The sequence below is a fragment of the Mauremys mutica genome, chromosome 7 (assembly GCF_020497125.1).
Source record: "Mauremys mutica isolate MM-2020 ecotype Southern chromosome 7, ASM2049712v1, whole genome shotgun sequence".
NCBI lineage: Eukaryota > Metazoa > Chordata > Testudines > Geoemydidae > Mauremys > Mauremys mutica.
This window is the reverse complement of record NC_059078.1, coordinates 89358532-89379302: the sequence shown is the minus strand read 5'-3', so window position 1 is coordinate 89379302 and position 20771 is coordinate 89358532. Positions and strand designations below refer to the sequence as shown.

The 20771-nt window shown below is 44.4% G+C and overlaps 1 long non-coding RNA gene across 1 annotated transcript; it reads left to right on the top strand.

Annotated features, from left to right (window-relative positions):
- Positions 1-1599: 1599 nt before the first annotated feature.
- LOC123373660 lies at positions 1600-20771 on the top strand. The gene is made up of 3 exons (XR_006580807.1): positions 1600-1657; positions 19735-19903; positions 20708-20771. It is a non-coding gene; the product is annotated as an uncharacterized LOC123373660 (long non-coding RNA).

The window sequence follows — 20771 nt, the reverse complement described above, 5'->3', positions numbered from 1 at the left end:
TGTCAGCACCACTCCTTGTGTTGGCTACAGTGGGTTGCTAGACAGAAAGACAGAAAGTGTTTCTTTTCCTGTTATTTTCCGTGCATGCATCCTACACATGTAGTATTCTAGCCCTTACCAGCCTAGCAGTGAGGGAATTATTCTGGATCACTTTTAAGCATCAAAGGAACAGGGATGAGAAGTTTTAAGATTTTATTTTGTTTTTCAAAGTTGATCAAATGGCAAAAATGCTGACTGTTGCTGAAAATGTTTTCAAGTGGAGCCAAAGTCTACTGGGAGGGTGAGGAAAATATGCATGTGTGAAGAGGGGAGCTGAGAGAAGAGTGTACATAGAGAGAAATGTGCGTTGACGTTTACCAAAGAGGCTGTGTCTTTTGTTTTGGCAGGGCAGAGAGTACAAAGTCAGTAACTTGGGGCGGCGGGAGTGGGGCGTGTTTGGTTTTTAGTTGATTTAGTTTAATGGTAAAGTAATGATCCTTACCCCTTAAAAATCAGAAGGCAGCTAGAAGGGCATGCTGTGAGGGTGAAGCGTTCCTTGGAGGAATTTGTGTGGGAGTGGGACAGAAGAGTTAGTTGACATGTTGGAACAGAATAGAAGTGGACTGAATTCCAGTCAATGTTGAATTCCTCAAAAGCAGGGACCCTGAAAGCTTCTGACTTTATGGGCAATCTCACCTGGGAACTAATGGAGTAGCAGGCTTTTTTCAATCCTGTTCCAATCATTCTCTTGTTAATAGTGATTCTTTGGCTACTGAAAACCACTAGGAATGGAATCCAGACAAAAAAGCCTACTCAAATACTCATGGAAAGATACTTACCCAAAAGTCTGGCTCCTAAATTCTTAAGTGTCTCTAGAATATACCAGTTTCTGACTGCTGGCTTGTTGCTCCTCTTGTCTTGAACCCCCTTCACCACCACCACCCTTGTGTGGGAGAGTCATGTCTAATGTTTTAGAGCAAAACAGTAAACACATTCAGCCCTGTGTGGAATCCTCCAACCCAGCCAAGCCTTTCTAAAGAGAAGATCCTGACCTCTCTCTCCAGTGTTCTGTTTAGCCTGATCTTCATGTCAGCATTGTTAAGTGCCTGTTACTACCACTAAGCCAATCATGTGCCTCCAAGTAATTATCTCAGGCGCACTGCAGCACAAGAACAACTCTGTTTGTGGCTTCTTGTTGTCCCAGCATAGAGCTAAATAAAACCTTTTAAATTAAAGAGCCTCTGACTCTTCCCAGAAAAGCAGTAACAACATTCTGTCTCCATACACTCCCTGAATTTTTCTCCCCTGTTTTTAATAGGAAAGGGACATTTTGTTATAAATAGGATTGTTTCAAAAGCATTCACTTGCTCCTTGTGTTTATCCTCTGTGATAGACCCAGGCCAGTTGGGTATAGCAGAAGGCAGATATACTGGCTACCAGATTTTCTGTTCCCTGACTGACCAGAGCAGGGGCTGCTCCAGGCTAATGAGAACACCTGGCTCTCATTAACCTGCAAAGAGTCAGGTGAGGCCATTAAGCTAATGTGACCACCTGACTCTAATTAAGGCTCTGCTGATACTATAAAAAGGGCTCTCGCCAGTCAGGCAGAGGAAAGGAAGTGCAACTGAAGGGCTGGTTAATGAAGATACCCTCAAACCATTGCTAAGGGAGACCTAAGGTAAGGGAGAAGCAGGAGAGCTGTGGGGAAGTGGCCCAGGGAAATGTAGCAACTCTGGCAGTGAAAGGTTGGTTGCCAACAGCTGCTCCCATTAGGGTCCCTGGGCCAGAACCCAGAGTAAAGGGTGGGCCTGGGTTCCCCCAGCCCACCACTACAGGAACATCTCCAGGGAGGGGAAGTCAGGCCCCTGTCAGGACAGGCGGCTAAACTGTTCTGAAATAAGCCCCCAGGGACAACTGAGACTGTGGGAGTTCTCTCACCAACCTCCATGCTGGCCTAAGATGAAAAAGGTTCAGTAGACTGTAACCCTGGCCCTAGAGAGAAGGGCTATGTGGAGGGCCTCAGTGAGCCACTGAGGCTAGCATAAATTGCCTAGAAGTGCAGGACCCATGGGGGCAAGGTCAGAGCTCTGCCACACCTCCCATGATGCCAGATTCCTGTCTGTGCCATTAGAATCACTTCCATAGCATCCACTTCAGACTGAAAGCTCTTTGGTCAGGAGCTTTTTTTTTTTTTCCCCCAGTACCAATGGGGCCCTGATCCAGGTTGGAGTCTCTGGGTGCTATTATAAAACAAATAAATAATATCAGAATTCTCAGTGACCAAATATACTCGTGCTACAGGAGCAGATGGGCACCTAAAGAACAGTGGGCCTGGGCTAGATTCACTCCTATAGACACAGGGGAATGCAAATTACATTACCTTAAGTCCAAGAGTGCAGTTTTGCCCTAGGAGTCAATCCAACTCTGGGGAGGGGGTGCATTGATACCACAGCTTACTTCTCCCAAGGGTTCCATCAGAGGGAAGCAGCTTTGAATTGCAGACATGCTTCTGTGAGTGTGCTAGCAGTGGAGGGTCCCTTGGAGCCAGTCTGCCTGGTCTCATCCCCTCCTGGGCTGACCAGGCTCACTTTTGGGGTCAAAAATGGGTGGCCAAGGATGGTATATTGCAGCTTGTGTCTCTGTGATGTCCTTTTTAAGAGGACTCTCTGATGCCAGGATGCTGCAATGTAAGGGGTGAATCTGGTCCCCTGCTTCTAGACAAATGTTCTAGCAATAGGGAAGGAGAGAGATCATCAGTCTGATGTAGAAGCTGGAATATTGTGTTTGTGTGTGTGAGAGAGTTCTCTATGAAGCCTCAACAATTCTGTAAAAAGCTGTTTTAAATATGCTTACTACACGTTTCAGGCTGGCAGAACTGACATTGAATTCCCATTACATGCCTCCTTCTGTAACCAAACATCCCAAGGAAGGATCCTGCAAGGTCAGATCTGTATGTGCCTGCAGAAAGGCCAAAAGCAGGTTTAAATGTTCAAGTCTGTGGTTTTGGGGGCTGGCACTAAGGGGCTCCCCATGTGTCGTAACAGCTCTCTGCAGCTCACCATCTGGGGGAGGGGGACATAGCAGGGGCTTGCTTATTGGCTCTGTGCACTGCTATCTCCCCCAGAGGAGAGAAGCAGCAGGACACATCTGTTTGTTTGTCTCCATAATCAGGGCTAGATGAGTAATCTTGAGACAACTGGCAGGTTGGGGACCTGCTCAAGTGCTATAGAGAACCATTTCAACACCTGCTGAATTGCAGCTGGGCCTGGTTTATGTTCATGAGATCTGGATTGGACAGGAGGGACGGTTTTGCTATTGACTTAATTGGGAGCAGGATTGGCCCCTGTGTCTCATGTTTGATTACTTTTTGTATTCCCTCTCTCCCCAGTCCAGGCATTGGTTCCAATGAGAACTATATTCAGGGGAGAATTCTGAAGGAAAGAGCTACAGTGAAAACACAGCTGCACAGTGCCTACGTTTCCAAACATTGTCTTTGGACAAGGCTGAGGAGAAGCCAGGGTTCTGGGTGCCTAAATATATCAAGGTTTTAGTTATGCAGCCACAACTCATGGAGGGCCTATTTCTTCCCAAACAACTTTCCACTGTGACAGACTGCCCCAACTCTAGCCTGCAGTTGTCTTCTGTGGGGAGGCTTGGTGTCCTCTAATTCCTGTTCCACCGTGGCATCTTCAAGGAGGAGCACCAGACCTCTTCCCTGTTCTGATGTCTTTAGGGAGCTCACACACTCTCTCTCCATGGGGGCTGGGAGCATCTCCCCATGCTCTTCATGGCGGTCAAGGGCTCCAGGCTTCTCATCTCTCTAGGATTTGAAGAAGCTGTTTGGGTTTTTTTCCTACCCTGTATCTCCCTCCCCATGCATTCCCAACTCCTGGTGAAGCCCCAAAGGTTCCTTTCCCTTTCACCATCCCTGAGAAATCAATAACATCTCCCAAATCTCACCTGAGCTGCTGACTGACCCCAGCAGCCTCTCAAGACTGCACCATTGCTGCCTTCTGTGGTGTAACGCCAACAGACTCTGGTCAGCGGCGGGCAGGATCGAACCTAGGCAGCCTCTGGAGCTTAGTGCATGAGCCTCTACCACATGAGCTAAAAGTCAACTGGCTGTTAGGTAAGGTTGTAGAGCAGACTCAATCTCTTGCTCGCTAAGTGGTCTCAGTGCCACTAAATGGGACAGAATTCCACACCCAGGAGGTGTGTGGGTTACACATGCACAACAATCCCATTAAGAAACACTCATCTTTCTCATTCTCCCCACTTTGGCTGGGACATCGGAGCAAGGACCATTTGTAAAAACTTGGCACTGTCCTGGCCAAACTGAGATTTGGCACCTATGCAGCTGTAATGGAAGTAACTTTTAGGACTCTCTAAGGCCTGGTCTACACTAGGACTTTAATTCGAATTTAGCAGCGTTAATTCGAACTAACCGCTCAACCGTCCACACCAGGAAGCCATTTAATTCGAACTAGAGGGCTCTTTAGTTCGAATTTGGTACTCCACCCCGGCAGGTGGAGTAACGCTAAATTCGACATGGCTAGCTCGAATTAGGCTAGGTGTGGATGCAAATCGAACTTAGTAGCTCCGGGAGCTATCCCACAGTGCACCACTCTGTTGACGCTCTGGACAGCAGTCCGAGCTTGGATTCTCTGACCAGCCACACAGGAAATGACCCGGGAAAATTTGAATTCCTTTTCCTGTCTGGGCACTTTGAATCTGACGTCCTGGCTGGACATCGGGGCGAGCTCCGCAGCACCTGCAACGATGCAGAGCTCTCCAGCAGAGGAGTCCGGCCAATCCAAGAATAGAAAGAGGTCCCCAGCATGGACAGACCGGGAAGTCCTGGATCTGATCGGTGTGTGGGGCGAGGAGTCTGTGCTGTCGGAGCTGCGCTCCAGCAAGCGGAATGCAAAGACCTTCGAGAAGGTCTCCAAAGCAATGATAGAGAAAGGATACAGCCGGGATGCAATGCAGTGCCGCGTGAAAATCAAGGACCTGAGACATGGCTACCAAAAAGTCAGAGCGGCAAACGGACGCTCCGGAGCCCAGCCCCAGACATGCTGCTTCTACGAGGCACTGCATGCCATTCTAGGTGGGTCTGCCACCACTGCCCCACCAGTGACCGTGGACTCAGTGGATGGCATAGTGAACCTGGACAGTTCCTCCTCGATGTTCGCCGATGTGGAAGATGAGGAAGGGTCTGTGGAGGACGGCGCAGGCGACAGCGAACACAAAACCGCTTTCCCTGACAGCCAGGATCTCTTCATCACCCTCACAGAGATCCCCTACCAACCCTCCCCGGCCGTTAACCCGGACTCTGAATCAGGGGAAGGATCAGGCGGTAAGTGCTAGAAACATGTAAACATTTATTTTTTATAAAACAGGTATAAAAAATAGAAATACTATATATAAAATTTTCAATGAAAAACTATATGAAAAGTAGGTCCACACATATAGGGATTGAACAATAATCCTCCAGGGACAATTCAAGAAAGGTCTCATTTAGGTCCTCGAAAAGCCTCCGCAGGAGGTTCCTGGGGAGAGGTGCCTTGTTGGGTGCTCCGTGGAAGCACACTCTTCCGCGCCAGGACATCCTTATGTAGATGGGAATCATCGCCTCTACAAGCATGGCCGCATATGGTCCTGGTCTCTGCAGGGCTTCCCTTAGCATCCGCTCTTTGTGACTCCGAGGGACCCACATCAGGGTGATCTCGTTAATGAAATGCTGCATCTAATTAGGGCAATTAGTGTATTGTTACTGTTGTGAATGGTTGACTTTTACTTTGCATAACAATGACCCTCGCTTAACAGCCACGTGTTGTAGGCCACATAGGAAAAGCATACATTGATCTTTCCCGTGCACTGGCGGGAGTGGCTGGAAAAGGGTCAGAGTATATGATTTCCAGATTGCCTTTAGCGGGAGGGCACAGCTATCCATTAACTGATAAGCAGAATGTACTGTAAGGCTTACCAGGACTGTCTGCTAGACGGATTCAGCTGTCTCTCCCCACTTGTCCGCTCTCCTGTGCAATGCCGCAGCCAATGAGAGCGTATTCCGAAATCTCGAACTTGTCCCGAGATCTCGTGAGGCTTGTTGCCCTGTATGGTCTTGTTCAGAGAAACTGACTAGACTGTGTTCACTGTTCGCAAACATGTATCTGTTCAAGGAAATCAGTTATGATATAGCCTACATTACCAGGGTACAGACTTGGGGGCATGATCAACTGCAGGGCACCCACACACTGCAGTCAGTAGGCACCAGGGTCACTCTGTGTGGTGTATGCTGCCCCGGGTCATTCTGTGATGTGTATGCTGGTCCAGGGTCCTAGCACCTGCCACCCCCTTAATGTTAAGGCACGCTGCCCTTACCATGCACTTCCACCATAGCAACGAGCCTCTCCGCTGCCCTGAGCCCCAGCAAGAGCCCTCATCCATGGACAGATACTCACCCTTCCCCCTCACCCCTTCCTACGCCCAAACCCGCAGCCCACTGCCGTCATCCAAACCAGGCACCACTCGCCCCTTCCTGCAAACCCACCCCTTCCTGCAATCCCTCCCCTTGATGCACAACCACTTGCAACCGTCCCCCACCCCAGAGACCTATGTAGGAGCAGGAGGATGTCATTCCTCTATGGAACAAGCGGTCTGTACATCAGTGCACACCGTGCCCAGCACAGTATGCGTCCATGTTTCAACAACTGAACAGAAATGCAAAGTAAAACAAAGATTTATTAATAATGAGTGTAACAATTAATTTTATTTAAAACGTGCTTTGGAAGTGGGGGAAACTTGGAGAACGGGGTATGTAACCGCAGATCGAAATCGACACATACAGACACAGGCCCAGGGTCACTTTCTATTGAAAGCAAGTGGAGAGTCAAAGGTTACCCTGCTCTCCGAGGAAACTAGCTTTCAAAGCCTCCCGGATACACAGCGCTTCCCGCTGGGATATTCTCTCGGCACGGGTGTCTGGCTGAGCGTAAACTGCAGCCAGGCGATTTGCCTCAACCTCCCATCCGGACAAAAAGGTCTCGCCATTGCTCTCACAGAGATTGTGGAGCACACAGCAAGCAGCAATAACTACGGGGATATTCTTTTTGCTGATGTCCGAGCGAGTCAGTAAGCTCCGCCATCTCCCCTTGAGACGTCCGAAAGCACACTCCACCACCATTCTGCACTTGCTCAGCCGGTAGTTGAAGAGTTCCTTCTCTCTGTCCAAGGCGCCTGTATAGGGCTTCATGAGCCAGGGCATTAGCGGGTAGGCTGGGTCCCCGAGGATCACTGTAGGCATCTGCACATCCCCAACCGTTACTTTGTGGTCCGGGAAGAAAGTTCCTGCCTGGAGGCGTCTAAACAGACCAGAGTTCCTGAACACACGCGCGTCATGAACCTTGCCCGCCCACCCAACGAAGATGTTGGTAAAACGTCCCCTATGGTCCACCAGTGCTTGCAGCACCATAGAAAAGTAGCCCTTTCGGTTAATGTACTCGCTGGCCTGGTGGGCCGGTGCCAGGATAGGGATGTGAGTCCCATCTATAGCCCCACCGCAGTTTGGGAATCCCATCGCGGCGAAGCCATCTATGATGTCCTGGACGTTTCCGAGAGTCACTACCTTTGAGAGCAGTTGCTCAACGATTGCGTGGGCTACTTCAATCACAGCAACCCCCACGGTAGATTTGCCCACGCCAAAGTGGTTCGCTACTGACCAGTAGCTGTCTGGCGTTGCAAGTTTCCAGAGGGCTATGGCCACTCGCTTCTGCACACTCAGGGCTGCTTGCATCCGGGTGTCCTGGCGCTTCAGGGCAGGGGACAGCAAGTCACAGAGTTCAAGGAAAGTGCCCTTACACATCCTGAAGTTTCGCAGCCACTGTGATTCATCCCAGACCTGCAGCACTATGCGGTCCCACCAGTCTGTGCTTGTTTCCCGGGCCCAGAATCGCCGTTCCACACCATGAACTTGACCCATTGCCACCATGATCTCCACGGCGCGGCGTACCCTGCTTTGTGAGAGGTCTGCGCCACTCTGTGAATTCCTGTCCTCACCGCGCTGCCGGAGCCTCCTCGCCCGATTTCTCAGCAGCTGACTGTGGAAGAGGTGGACGATAAGGTGCGAGGAGTTGACAACGGCCATAAGTGCAGCGATGATCGCAGCGGGCTCCATGCTCGCAGTGCTGTGGCGTCCGAGCTGTAACCGACCAGAGAAGGGCGCGAACAGATTTCCCGCCGGAGCTTTCAGGGAGGGAGGGCGTGATTGACGGTTCTATGATGACAGTTACCCAAAACCACCCTCGACACATTTTTCCCCCCAGCAGGCATTGGGGGCTCTACCCAGCATTCCAATGGGCAGCGGGGACTGCGGGAACTGTGGGATAGCTTCCCACAGTGCACCGCTTCCAAAGTCGACGCCAGCCCCGTTACTGTGGACTCAGAAATTCGAATTAGTGTATTTACTGTGGATCCACAAATTCGACTTCATAAGGTCGAATCCACAAATTCGACTTAAGTAGATTCGAAATAGTCTTGTAGTGTAGACAAGGCCTAAGTAGCTTCTAAATGGCACTGATACAATAGGTTTCCTCAGGAGCATGCTGATCCGTATAACTATGGAAGAAACATGATGATGAACACAGTGGTTCCTAAGTGACCAGCACTGTATTTGGATGGTCAAACCAGCTTTTTAACTTAGAACTACTAGTGCTGATTCTAGAGTTTTTGCTGTCCCTACCAGTCACTCATACTATAGTAACTAAATATTTTGCTGACCTTAATATTTTATCTGAAGCAATCCTGTCTTGCTTCTATGACCAAGCTAGCCCTGCCCTGAACCTCTGATCCATATGACTCTTCCAGAAACCAAACAAAAGCCAAAACCTAGAGAGTTTTACTTCATCTCCTCTGATTCAGCAGATTCTGAAAAGAACAACTTCTAAACTTGGGTTGCTTATGTGCTCCAGAATGGATGTGGGTTGTCACTCACATGGGATTTTAGATTAGATGGCTTTGTACAAAACTTCGGACAGACTCTCTTACAAGGTGAAATAAAAGGATGCAGCAAAGAAGAATTCACCATTTGAACCTTGTTTGGTCAAGGTTTCTGATGCTTCCAACCTGCTCTATGTTCTCTTGGTACTTGCATAATTTAACCTCATCGCCATTTCAGCTGAACCAGTTTGAGACCCACATGGAGATGAGTTAAAAGTTTTGTAGTGTTGTTCAAACGGGGTTAAAAAAACAACCCAAAACTAGGCCCCTAAGGGATGCCCTAGCAATAATTCTAGCAGACAATGAGAATCTTAAGAATGCATGAGGAGAGGCCTCCAGAATTTTCTGCCAGGCTATGGGTTAGTCCTTTTGTCCCAGATTTTTAAAAGTATTTATCCATTGCTCTGCTTAGACTCATTCACTTTTTTTAAAAAATGAAACATAAGTTCCTATGTCAAGTAGGCATTGCCACAGTAAGCACAGCAATGCCTAAATACTTTAAAAGTCAGTTGTTTTCAGTGTTGTAGCCATGTTGGTCCCAGGATATTAAAGACACGTTTCTGTTGGTGAAAGAGACAAGCTTTTGACCTTACAAAGAGCTCTTCTTCGGGTCTGGGAAAGGCACTCTCATTTCCCAGTAGAAGTTGGTCTAATAAAAGATATTACCTCACTCACCTTGTCTCTTAAAAAATGTAGGCCTTTGTGACTAGAAGTTTTATACTTCATGGGCACAGAGGCAAGTTAGGTCCTATGTATGCTGATTGTGGACACTGGGTTAGCACCTCTCTGGCATACTCCCTAGAGTTCTCATTAGAAAAGTGATAATATGGTTCGCCAGAGATAAACCATGCTATAGATCATCTCACATGGTAAACCATGCTAGAACCAGCTAGAATGATTGGACATCACTTATCCTGGCCAGGGAATCTCTGTGAGAACTATTTTAGTAGGAGCTGTATCAAAACTAAAGTGGGCCTGATCCAAAGATTCTTTAAGAATTTTCCTATAGTTATCCAATCTATGTAATGGGCAGCACTAAAATTCTAGATCTCTGGGGAAGTTTGGGTCAAGATCCTGATCTGGGCATCATGGATTACTCCCATCTCTAGTTTCATTTAAACATTGTTCTCTAGAAAGATGCCAGCACAGTTTCAACCCTTGATGTAGACAGGGCTTCGAAGTTTTACAAAACTTTAAAGATTGTTAGGCCCAAGGAATGGGATGGGGAGAGATTTTACATGATGGAAAAGAAGAGAGACTAAGCTTATCCTTATCACTATCCAGATACAAGGTCTCTTATCTGACTATGAAAAGGATTGTTGACAGAAGACAAAATGCTGTTGACAAGATAACAAGACACAGGATAATGTTCCTTGGAACAATTAAAGAAATAAAATATATAGCTTTTAAGACCCCGTCTATATATCTTAGTGTTTTATAGTATTTTAAATGGATGTTAAAACAAAGAATCCAGAGGTCAGTCATCCAGAACTTGCACTCACCACTGCTGTCATTTAGAAAATCAGAGGTGGAGTAGTGAGTAAAGGACTTGCTGGGGAAGAGGCTGTTGTAGGCAATGAAAATACTTCATTGATTTTAGGGCTATTCAGGGGAGAGAATGTCCCTGTATCATAAACATGGCCCTTCTTGTTCTTTTCCGACCATGTGGATTTGTTAAAGTCACCTATGCTCCTCCCTAAAAATAAAATTCCCAAATCCCAATCGGCTTTTTGACAAATTGTTGTTTTCCTGAACTAGTCAACTAATGTCTATTCTCAACAAATCAATATATTTTAGTAGCCACTTGAGGAGTTTTTTATTTTGTGCAGTACAGTAGCTTGCAGAAGGGATGTGTAGGGGCCTGTGAGTAAGGGAATTTATGCTGCTTTATACCTAAGTATCAGATATACTGGTATAGCCCAGTGGTTGCTAAGGTGGTATAGAATTCATACTTTTGTTGCTATATATATATATATATACACACACACACACACACTGTGGCTGAGTGAGGTTAATGGCTTCATCTAGCAGCAGTGTAACATTTAGAGGGTCTGTCCATATTTACACTTTTTTCTAACCTTTTATTTTATTTTTTGTAGGCATTTATAACTTCACTGTTTAAATATCTTGCTGACAGTGGGAAATATGGCTTTTTATTACTTTTACACAGACGTAATCAAACTTGCTATTTTTGCCCTTCACCTAACTTTAAAGAAATAATTTGGCTTCATTTCTCTGTTGCGGTTTTTTTTTTTTAAAACTGAAATTGTAGTCTGTTAGTCACTGATGGACTAGAGCTTTTACATGCTGCAAGGATCTTGGAACAGAGCATGCTTCTATAGATCACGTGCAGTACAATACCTTAGTACGTAGGGATGGTTTATCTCTGAATGTCCTGGAGTCCGTGGTTCAAGTCAACACCTTTCTTCTAAATCTTCATGTACAGCAGCATCTGCAACAAAGTTGTAATACATACAAAATCTCATCATTGCTTTCTGGACACTTATTTGGGAATCATAGTCAGTCTGAGAGATCAGTTGACAATGTCTCCTTCCAGTGGTTTGGTGGGGTAGGAGATCAATGTTAGAAGAGGGTCCATTCTTCAATAAAAGTACATCCCTTTGTATATGAATAACTGATCATTTTTTCTTGAGTTAATAATTTCTTCACACAATGCACAGTCAACCTGTGGAACTCCTTGCCAGAGGATGTTGTGAAAGCCAAGACTATAACAGGGTTAAAAAAAGAACTAGATAAATGCATGGAGGATAGGTCCATCAATGGCAATTGGCCAGGATGGACAGGGATGGTGTCCCTAGCCTCTGTTTTTCAGAAGCTGGGAATGGGCGACAAGGAGTGGATCACTCGATGATTTCCTGTTCTGTTCATTCCCTCTGGGGCACCTGGCATTGGCCACTCTCAGAAGACTAGGCTAGATGGACCTTTGTTCTGACCCAGTATGGCTGTTCTTAGGTTCTGTTTAGAACCAAGCACTGTGAGGGGAGGGAAAAGATCCTTTGGTCAGTTCAGGCTACTTTACAGTGTTCTGGTGTGTCAAAGCAGCCTTAAACTCCCTCAGTTGGCCTGGGAAGATGCTGACAGCTCAGGGGATTCGTCCATTGGTGAAGGCCAGTTGTAGTGGCTCCTATGCCACCTTCCCTCAGGGCTGCCCTGCATAGGGATAATGGCGGGATTGCCATTGCATGTTACTGATCCCAAGGTGCCAGAATTGTCTGAGGTCCATAGGCAGTTGAATATCAAAGTACACTATTCTCCTTCCTGTGGCACTCTGTGATTTAACTTTATGCTAGTATATTTGGTAGTGGATAGAAAATTATATTGACACATCATCATCATCATCATCTTGAGTCCTGCTTTTAGTTTTTGATCACATATCTAAAAGAACACAGAATTAGATTCCAGATAAGGGCAATAAACTGATTAGAGGCATAGGAGAAAAGAATTGCATAGTCTGTAGTTAGTAATAACACCCATATAGCACTTTTATCTTCAAAGTGCTGTGCAAATATTAATGAATTAATCCTCACAACAGCTTTTGAGGTATGGAGGTTTATCCCATTTTACAGACAGTGAAACTGGGAAAGGGAAGTTAAGTGATCTGCCCAAAACCAAAGAGGGAGTCTGTGTTAAAGCCAGAATTGCAACTCAGGAGTTTGTGGTTCCTTACTAGACCACACCTGTTCCTGAGATACCAGGATTGTTTGTTTAGTTTGGAAAGAGGAGGAGGAACTAGCTACATGACATAGGTATATCAAATAATGAGTAATGGAGACTAAGCAAAGAACTTGCTTGATCGATGGGTTAATAATGAATGAGCTGTAGCACAATTGTTCACTGTAGAACAGGCACTCTCAACTAAACAGAATACACTGTGGGGTGCAAAACAATAAAAAAGGAGGCTAACAAATACAACCCATAGAGAAGGAAAAATCAGTTAATTAAAGTCTTTAACTGTCTGAGAGGGAGAAGCATCTTTGAGAATGATGGGCTACACTCCACCCAAAAGGCATCTCATTTGCTTGTTTACAATAAAGGGCCCTGTGTGCTGGGGACAGTTATTACCCGTGGGAGGCTTGCTCACTCTACCTGAACAGAACAGAATGCTCCTATAAGTAAGCAAGTAACTGCTTTCCTCTGAGGGCATGCACGCACATACAGACTTTCATATTTTGTATTCAAAGTTCTTGGCTTGGGTTCACTAGCAGCTGGTGCTAGCCATTTATCTCCCTGCCTATGTCACAGAGCCGGAGGAGGTTGCTTTAGCACTGCTGCCCCCAGGGCAGCTGCGTGTTGTTCCCATAAAAAGAGAAGGTGGATTAATTGAAAAACTTGGGGGGTGATACAGCCCCAATAGGATTCCCTCCTCAGCACAACCATGCACCATATATTTAGTGCACACAATTAAGTTTCCTTAAAGCTGAAGACTCCTTTAGTGAATAAGGATGAATGATTTCTTTGGTGCACTCCCTTGTTAGGCTTCAGAGGCTGAGCTGCAACTTCAAAGCCCTTGCCTGTTCAACAATTTTTAAAGCTGGAGCTCCACTAGCCTGAGTCTGTCCATCCAGCTGAGAGGCTTGCTCCAGAGTGCTTTGTAAACATACCTAATGGCAAAGATCATAAAGAAGAAATTGGCTTGAGAACTGCATTCAGCAAACACATCTTAAAACATTTTACAGAAACCCTCTATTTAAAAATTATTCTGCTAATGAGCCATCCACTTTCTGCACTGTTTCTCCTTTATTCTTTACCACCAAGAATATCTTCCCTTCCACAAATGCACACAAAGTGGAAATACACCTCTACCCTGATATAATGTGACCCGATATAACACAAATTTGGATATAACATGGTAAAGCAGTGCTCCCAGGGGGGCAGGGCTGCACACTCCGGCAGTTCGATATAACACAGTTTCATCTATAACACGGTAAGATTTTTTGGCTCCTGAGGACAGCGTTATATTGAGGTAGAAGTGTACTTTAAGTGTCTTTAGCCAGAAAAATCAAAACTGAGGCAAAACATTCCAACCTCAGTCCCCACTGCTCTGAAACGAGCCTCAAAAGAAAAGAGGAAAAAACCACTAGTAGTGATATTGTACCTGTTCTTGGCATCCAGGCATCTTTGTATCAGCCCCTGCTGTAGTGCAGTGAATAGCACAGAGATAGAAGTTTTTACTGATTGTGGGGGCAAAAGACATATCTGGCTTTAAGACTAAGCTTGATAAGTTTATGGAGGGGATGGTATGATGGGATAGCCTAATTTTGGAAATTAATTTGGCAACTGATCTTTTATTATCAGCAGGTAAGTATGCCCAGTGGTCTGTGATGGGATGCTAGATGGGTTGGGATCTGAGTTACTATAGAGAATTCTTTCCTGGGTGCTGGCTGGTGAGTCTTGCCCACATGCTCAGGGTTTAACTGATAGCCATATTTGGGGTCAGGAAGGAATTTTCCTCCAGGGCAGATTGGCAGAGGTCCTGGAGGTTTTTCACCTTCCTCGCCAGCATGGGGCAAGGGTCACTTGCTGGAGGATTCTCTGCAGCTTGAGGTCTTCAAACCACAATTTGAGGACTTCAATAACTCGGACATAGGTTAGGGATTTGTTACAGGAGTGGGTGGGTGAGATTCTGTGGCCTGTATTGTGCAGGAGGTCAGACTAGATGATCATAATGGTCCCTTCTGACCTTAAAGTCTATGAGTCTGAGCTGCACTATAGACTTGGCTGTGCTATGGGTGAAACAGTGAAAGGAAAATCTGTAAAACCACAGGCCTATAGTATGTAGTTTCGACCAGTGTGTAGGCAGGGCCTTGTTTAGCTCACAATACACAGTCCCATCATAGGCATACAGACAGGTTGTCTAGTTAATCTTGATTTTACTCATATCTGTTCTCCAGATACACTGTCAAAATCAGCCAGGTTGTTCAATTTTAACACACCTACATAAATCATCAGATCATGCAGTGGATTACTAATCATGAATCAAGGCCCAAGATAATCATGTGTGTTCATATGCATTTTCATGTTGTCATTAGCCATTACATAACTGATGGGTTGGTTTCTCTGAAGGTTATTTATGTATCTATATACAGTATTTAATAGTTCTTTCATTCTCTATGCCTGATAAGAATCTAGCAATAGTTGCCATATGTAATCCTTAACTTATAATAAATTCCTGTCAAATCAAGATTGGATGTTGTCATAAGCAGATAGTTAAGGGTTAAAGTCTCTTTTACCTGTAAAGGGTTAACAAGCTCAGTAACCTGAGGAACACCTGACCAGAGGACCAATCAAGGGACAGGATAATTTCAAATCTCTGTGGAGGGAAGGCTTTGTCTGTGTTCCTTGTTTGCTCTGTGTGCTCTCTTTGGAACTAAGAGAGGCCAGACATGTCTCCAAGTTCTCCTGGAGTATTTCCTACTATCCAGTATAGTGAGTATTAGTTAAAAAGGCGGATTAGTCTTTTGAGTTGCTTTCTATATTTGCAATTGTGTGTTTGCTGGAAGAATTCTTTATTTCTGTTGCTGTTACTGATTATTCTGAGGAGGAGGGAGGGGGAAGTCTCTCCAGTTTTTATAAGTTAAACCCTGTATTTTTGCATCCTGGTAATACAGAGAGAGTGTACTTTTTTTCTTTAATAAAATCTTTTCTTTTTAGAACTTGATTGATTTCTTCCCTGGTTTGGATTTTCAGGGGAAGGGGAGGGGGAAAAGTGAATCCCTCTTTGGTTGATTCAAGGAGTTTGAATCAGGTATCTCTCCTAAGCACTAGGAGAGGGGAGGGGGGGAAATGGTTTGTTTCCCTTTGTGTTGAGATTCAGGTTTTAATCTGTGTTTCCCAGGGAAAGTTTTGGGGGAACAGGGAGTGTGTCAGACACTTAAAAACTGACTGGTGGCAGCGAGAACCAGATCTAAACTAGGATTTTAGTTTAGAGGAGTCCATGCGGGTCCCCATCTTGTGAACGCTAAAGTTCAAAGTGTGGAATAAACCTATGACAGATGTCTTTCTAAAAGAAATATTCTCATTCAGTCACAAGTTGGGCTTGATGCAGGAATCACTGGGTGAGATCTATAGCTTGTTTTATGCAGGTTAGATTAGATGATCATAATGGTTTCTTTTAGCCGTAAAAATCTATGAATCAATTAAAGTACAGAGTGAACACTGTTAAATCTCTACAGTAGCCTCACACAGAGGATTAGAATTTAGTCTTAGGCGGCACCTTTTCATGAAGGTATCACAAAGAGCTTTAGTGCATTAGATATTGGTAGTGCAAGAGCTATGCAGACACATGCAGCAAAAACTATGAGCTCACATATAGCCTTGGATGCTACATTTTTGGGGGAGAAGACTATAGAGAAGTTGAGGCAGCACTTTCAATCTCTTTATCTAAAGGGGGAAAAGGCAACATGTCCCCTTTCCCCTGGGCATAGTGGATAGACACAGCACTAGCCACTACTGCCCCACCCACCCCACTAGCAAAGGTCCCTCCTCTCTCTCATTTCACCAGAGGCTATTGTCTTTTTCTTATCCACTGCTGCAGACAATCTGTCACCTGCACAGCTGCTACAACTGAGGGGAGTGTTCAGACTGGGATGTGTAAGTTATGCTATATCCCTACAGCTGCTACTTGAAAGGAAAAAGGAGAAAGTGGGAGCACTTCTCTCCCCTCCTTCCGCCCCTTCTAGCAGCTACAAAGGGAATCTCAGCTCAGTGGCTTATCTATAGGAAAGCACCTCACAGTGCTTAAACCTTGACATAGTGCTTAAAATTCAGGTGGGAGCTGGTCACCAATTCAAGCTTGGGGTCCCAGCAATGCTAATGTTGGTGGAACCAGTGTAGGCCAAGCCTACCAGTGTAGCATCCTTTCCCAAGTTCTGCAGTGTCAGAATGACTATCGTTATTATTTACTGTGGCCAGAATTTTCAGAAGGGTTGTAAGTGCTGAACGCTTGATACACAGGTCTTGAGAGCTCTTTTTGAAAATCTCGCTCCGTATGCCAGCAGTGTATTCTGCAACGGATGAGACACAATTAAAGGTACAGCCCCTGTTCCAAGGAGTTAAATATCTAAAAATCAGAGTTGAATATAAGGTCAAGTCTAGCTTGAACCCACCAGGGCTAAGAGTGCTATTCGCTGAGACAAAATGACTTCTTCTTTTAAAAGACTAATTTAAAAATCACACTTTTGTCTGAGAATGTTGAACCTGCTATTGTCATAAATAACAGCTAAGGTGGTGATTTCTGAAAGAAGTTGGTTGGTGGGTGTGATCTTTTTTTCAGTTTGTTTACTTTGTGTATTTGACAGAACTTTATGTACAGTGAGTTTTCTTGTGTATAGTCAGTTTCCTCTGGTGGCTGTGGGGGCATTCACAGTAGAGGGAAACGTTTAAAAATGTGATTATAAAACCACAAATATTAGCAGGAGAACTTGGGCAGGTTTAGGAACTGAAACTACTATAATCCCTTTTTAAAAATTGAATGACAAGATTTCAAGATGTTGGTGTCCCTCTAAGGTATTCTGTAGTTTTAAGGTAAATGTTCTATTTACTTTTTGGTAAACTGAAAGTTTATTTAGCAGATTGATGTAATATGCTGATTCTCCTCATGAACTGCTCCAGTTCATGGAACAATAGATGTCTGTGTTTGGCAACTGGCAAAAGGGTTCATGGGTATTTGTTTAAAAGGGTTTCCCTGAGTATTGCTTAATATTCTACTTGGGTGCACAGAAACTATAGCTGTTAAATATGCCTGTGCCATTATTAGCTACATTTACCTGTATGCTTTTTGGCAAAGGGGAATCTCTTCTATATGCCATGGACATTGGATGTAATAAATATGTCATGTCCTGTCTTAGCAACAGGGATCAGAGACCCTGGGTATAGCACTACAGGAATCGTGAGGAGGAGGCTCAGATGTTTTGGAAAGGGCATGTAAGAAAATAGAGATAAATCCGCCATACTCCAAACAGAATTAAAAATCCTTTTGCAAGAAGACAGTAAAAATGTACTGTATGTCCTAGTGCCCCTTTTCCCCATATTTACAGAGTATTCTCTCTTTAGGCATGATTTACACACAAGTTTTGTACTGGTGTAACTATGTTGGTTGGGGGTGATTTTTTTACTCTTTTGTTTTTTTTAACATCTATAGATATGCTGGTGCAACCTCTAGTATGGATGCAGTTATACTGGTAGAACTTATTCTACTTCCCGTATACGAGTGAGCTATACCAGTATAAGCACATTTATATGAATATAATAGCAACCACATCAGGAGGGTTGTGTCACTTTAACTATTCTAGTACAATGGTACAACCTTATTTTCAGTCAGAGCCCAATCCTCTACTCTTTACTCTAGCAAACCTCCCACTTAAGTCAATAGGGACCAATCTTTTTAACAGTTTGGCAAAACATATCCTCTTTTCAAGCCAGCTGTACGCTACCGATTTCTGCCAGCGTAGCTAGGTCAGTCAGGGTGAGGAAAGGTGAGATCCCTGACCAACACAGCTGTGCCAGCAGAAGGCCCTGATGTAGATGCTGCTATACTGGCAAAGCTGTGTTTTTACCATCGTGTTTTGTTTAATAGCTTGTTTTGTTCAGGGGTGGTTTCACTATGTTTGTACTGAAGGCAGTTTTGCCAGTAAAGCTGCGTACGTTCTAGGAGTGCTTTGCCAATATAGTATACCCCTGTTCTTATACCAGGAAAGCTACCTTAGTGTAATCATGACCTCGTTTATGTCCTACTTTTTCATGAAATCTGACATGGTTTCATGCAACATTGGATATGACCTTCTGCAGTAGATCCTGAATAATGAACTAGTGGCTGGGCCCCTATGAGTTGGCTGCTAATCCATTGGCTGTTCCAGGAGTCAGCAGCTGGTGACACAGAAATGAGATGTTTGGCTTGGACTGCCTGTATCCTCTTTCTTCTCCATAGTGAGAAATGTCCATTTTAGATTGCATGGAACGGACTCCTGGGTTCCTGCCAAGACCTGCTTGGCTTTTGATAACCTAACACTCTGTTCTTGCTTGCTGCAGCCAAGAGCCACCTGATTTGTTTTCCACAGTTTAGTACTTTGTGTGCTATGAACCCATTCAGAAATTTGTGTCTTCAAAATCCCAGTGTGTGGATATTTTGCTTCTGGAAAAATGCCAGACGTTCCTTAGACATTTGAGGGACTCCTCAAACCCCTAATAATTTATCAAAGGGGAGGGGCCATGCTATTAAAATGTCAGGGCGGAACGACGACTGTTTGAAAACCTTTAAAAGCAATGTTAAAATTCCACATTCTGATATCGCTTTTGAGTCTGTCTTGGTCCTTTTACTCACACTGAGTAGTAATTTACCCAGGGAGTAATCCCCAATTTTTTAAATGAAAACCCAATTTTTTGGGTCAAAACCAGTCTTTTTGTGGAAACTCCTCTTTAATTGAAAAAACATAAATGGATTTTTTTTTAACCAGTTCTATCCTCTTCATCCCATACCTGGTCTATCTTGCTTCACTCTTAACTTGTCAAGCAACTTAATATGTGCACTGGTGCAAGCTTTTTTGAGTTATAATTGTAGGCTTATATAATTGGTCTTATTCCTTTGGATTAAAGGACAAGCACTGGATAATGTATTGTAGGCAACAATCCTGCACTAGGGGATGGGGTAAAGATTAGAATGACCTAACTTGTCTTTCCATAATTGTCTTTTGTCTGATTTTCTTTTGGTGGCTATTCTGGCATCTTTTCTTCTGCTTACAGGCCATTGGCTTCGGCCCATTTGAACTCTTCACCTCCCGTTCCAAGAACCAGCCAGACATAAAGTACAAATCAACTAATCCAAATCCTTATCTCAAGACTGATGATATCTGAGCCACAATGCGCAGTTTACATTGCTAAGGAAAAAATGGCATCTATTTCTGACAACCAGGTGACCAAATGTGATTGCTATTTGCTACAAAGTAAGGAAATAACCTATTAAAGATTATAGGCCACGTTATATCCTGCTTTATACCTAGTGCCACTTACTGAGTGTAAGTCAGGGTAGAATTTTGCTCAGTTAATGCCCTTTTCTGTATTGTGACTATTGTATTTTAATGGTGAAATAGGATCCTGAGGAATCTTTCATTGCACCACCCTCTTTCAAAGGCTTCCTGTCATGATGATCTTTAAGGAAGGATGGACACAGCTCCTTAAGTCTTTAGTGTTGCTCAGAAGGTGCATTTGAGAGAAATGTGTTCCCCCAAGGGGAACACTGCCTCCCCAATGCTAAGGACTGAAATCAAGATTGAAACTTCTATCCCATGCTACAGCACACACACTAGCATGATGTGAAATTTGGGCTGGGTGACAAAAAAAAAAAAAATACAATCTTGTGTGCTATTGCTCAGTTGCCTCACTAGGTAACACCATGGACTTCAACTAGAATATTTTGAGACACACAGGACATTAATCAGCTGTGGTGCTCCCCAATAGACTGAGGATGCCCTTCATAATCTCTTTAGGAGCTGAAGTAATCCTCATAGAGGGATAAAAAAGAACATTCATATAAACATAACCATATATGAAACTAAACAGAAACTACTAGCTTTCTTAACCTCACTCCTGTTTCAAGGAATGTGTTCCCTCCTCCTTTCTCAGGATTGGTGGTGTAATCTTTTAATATAGAGATTAAGCTCCTTGGAGAAGTGATTGTGGGACAAATTCATCCCTGGTATAATTCTATTGATTTCAGGGAGTTCAGACATACCAGGAGCCAAATTAATCTGTGGGGTGTCTGAAGTGCTATACGAACAGGT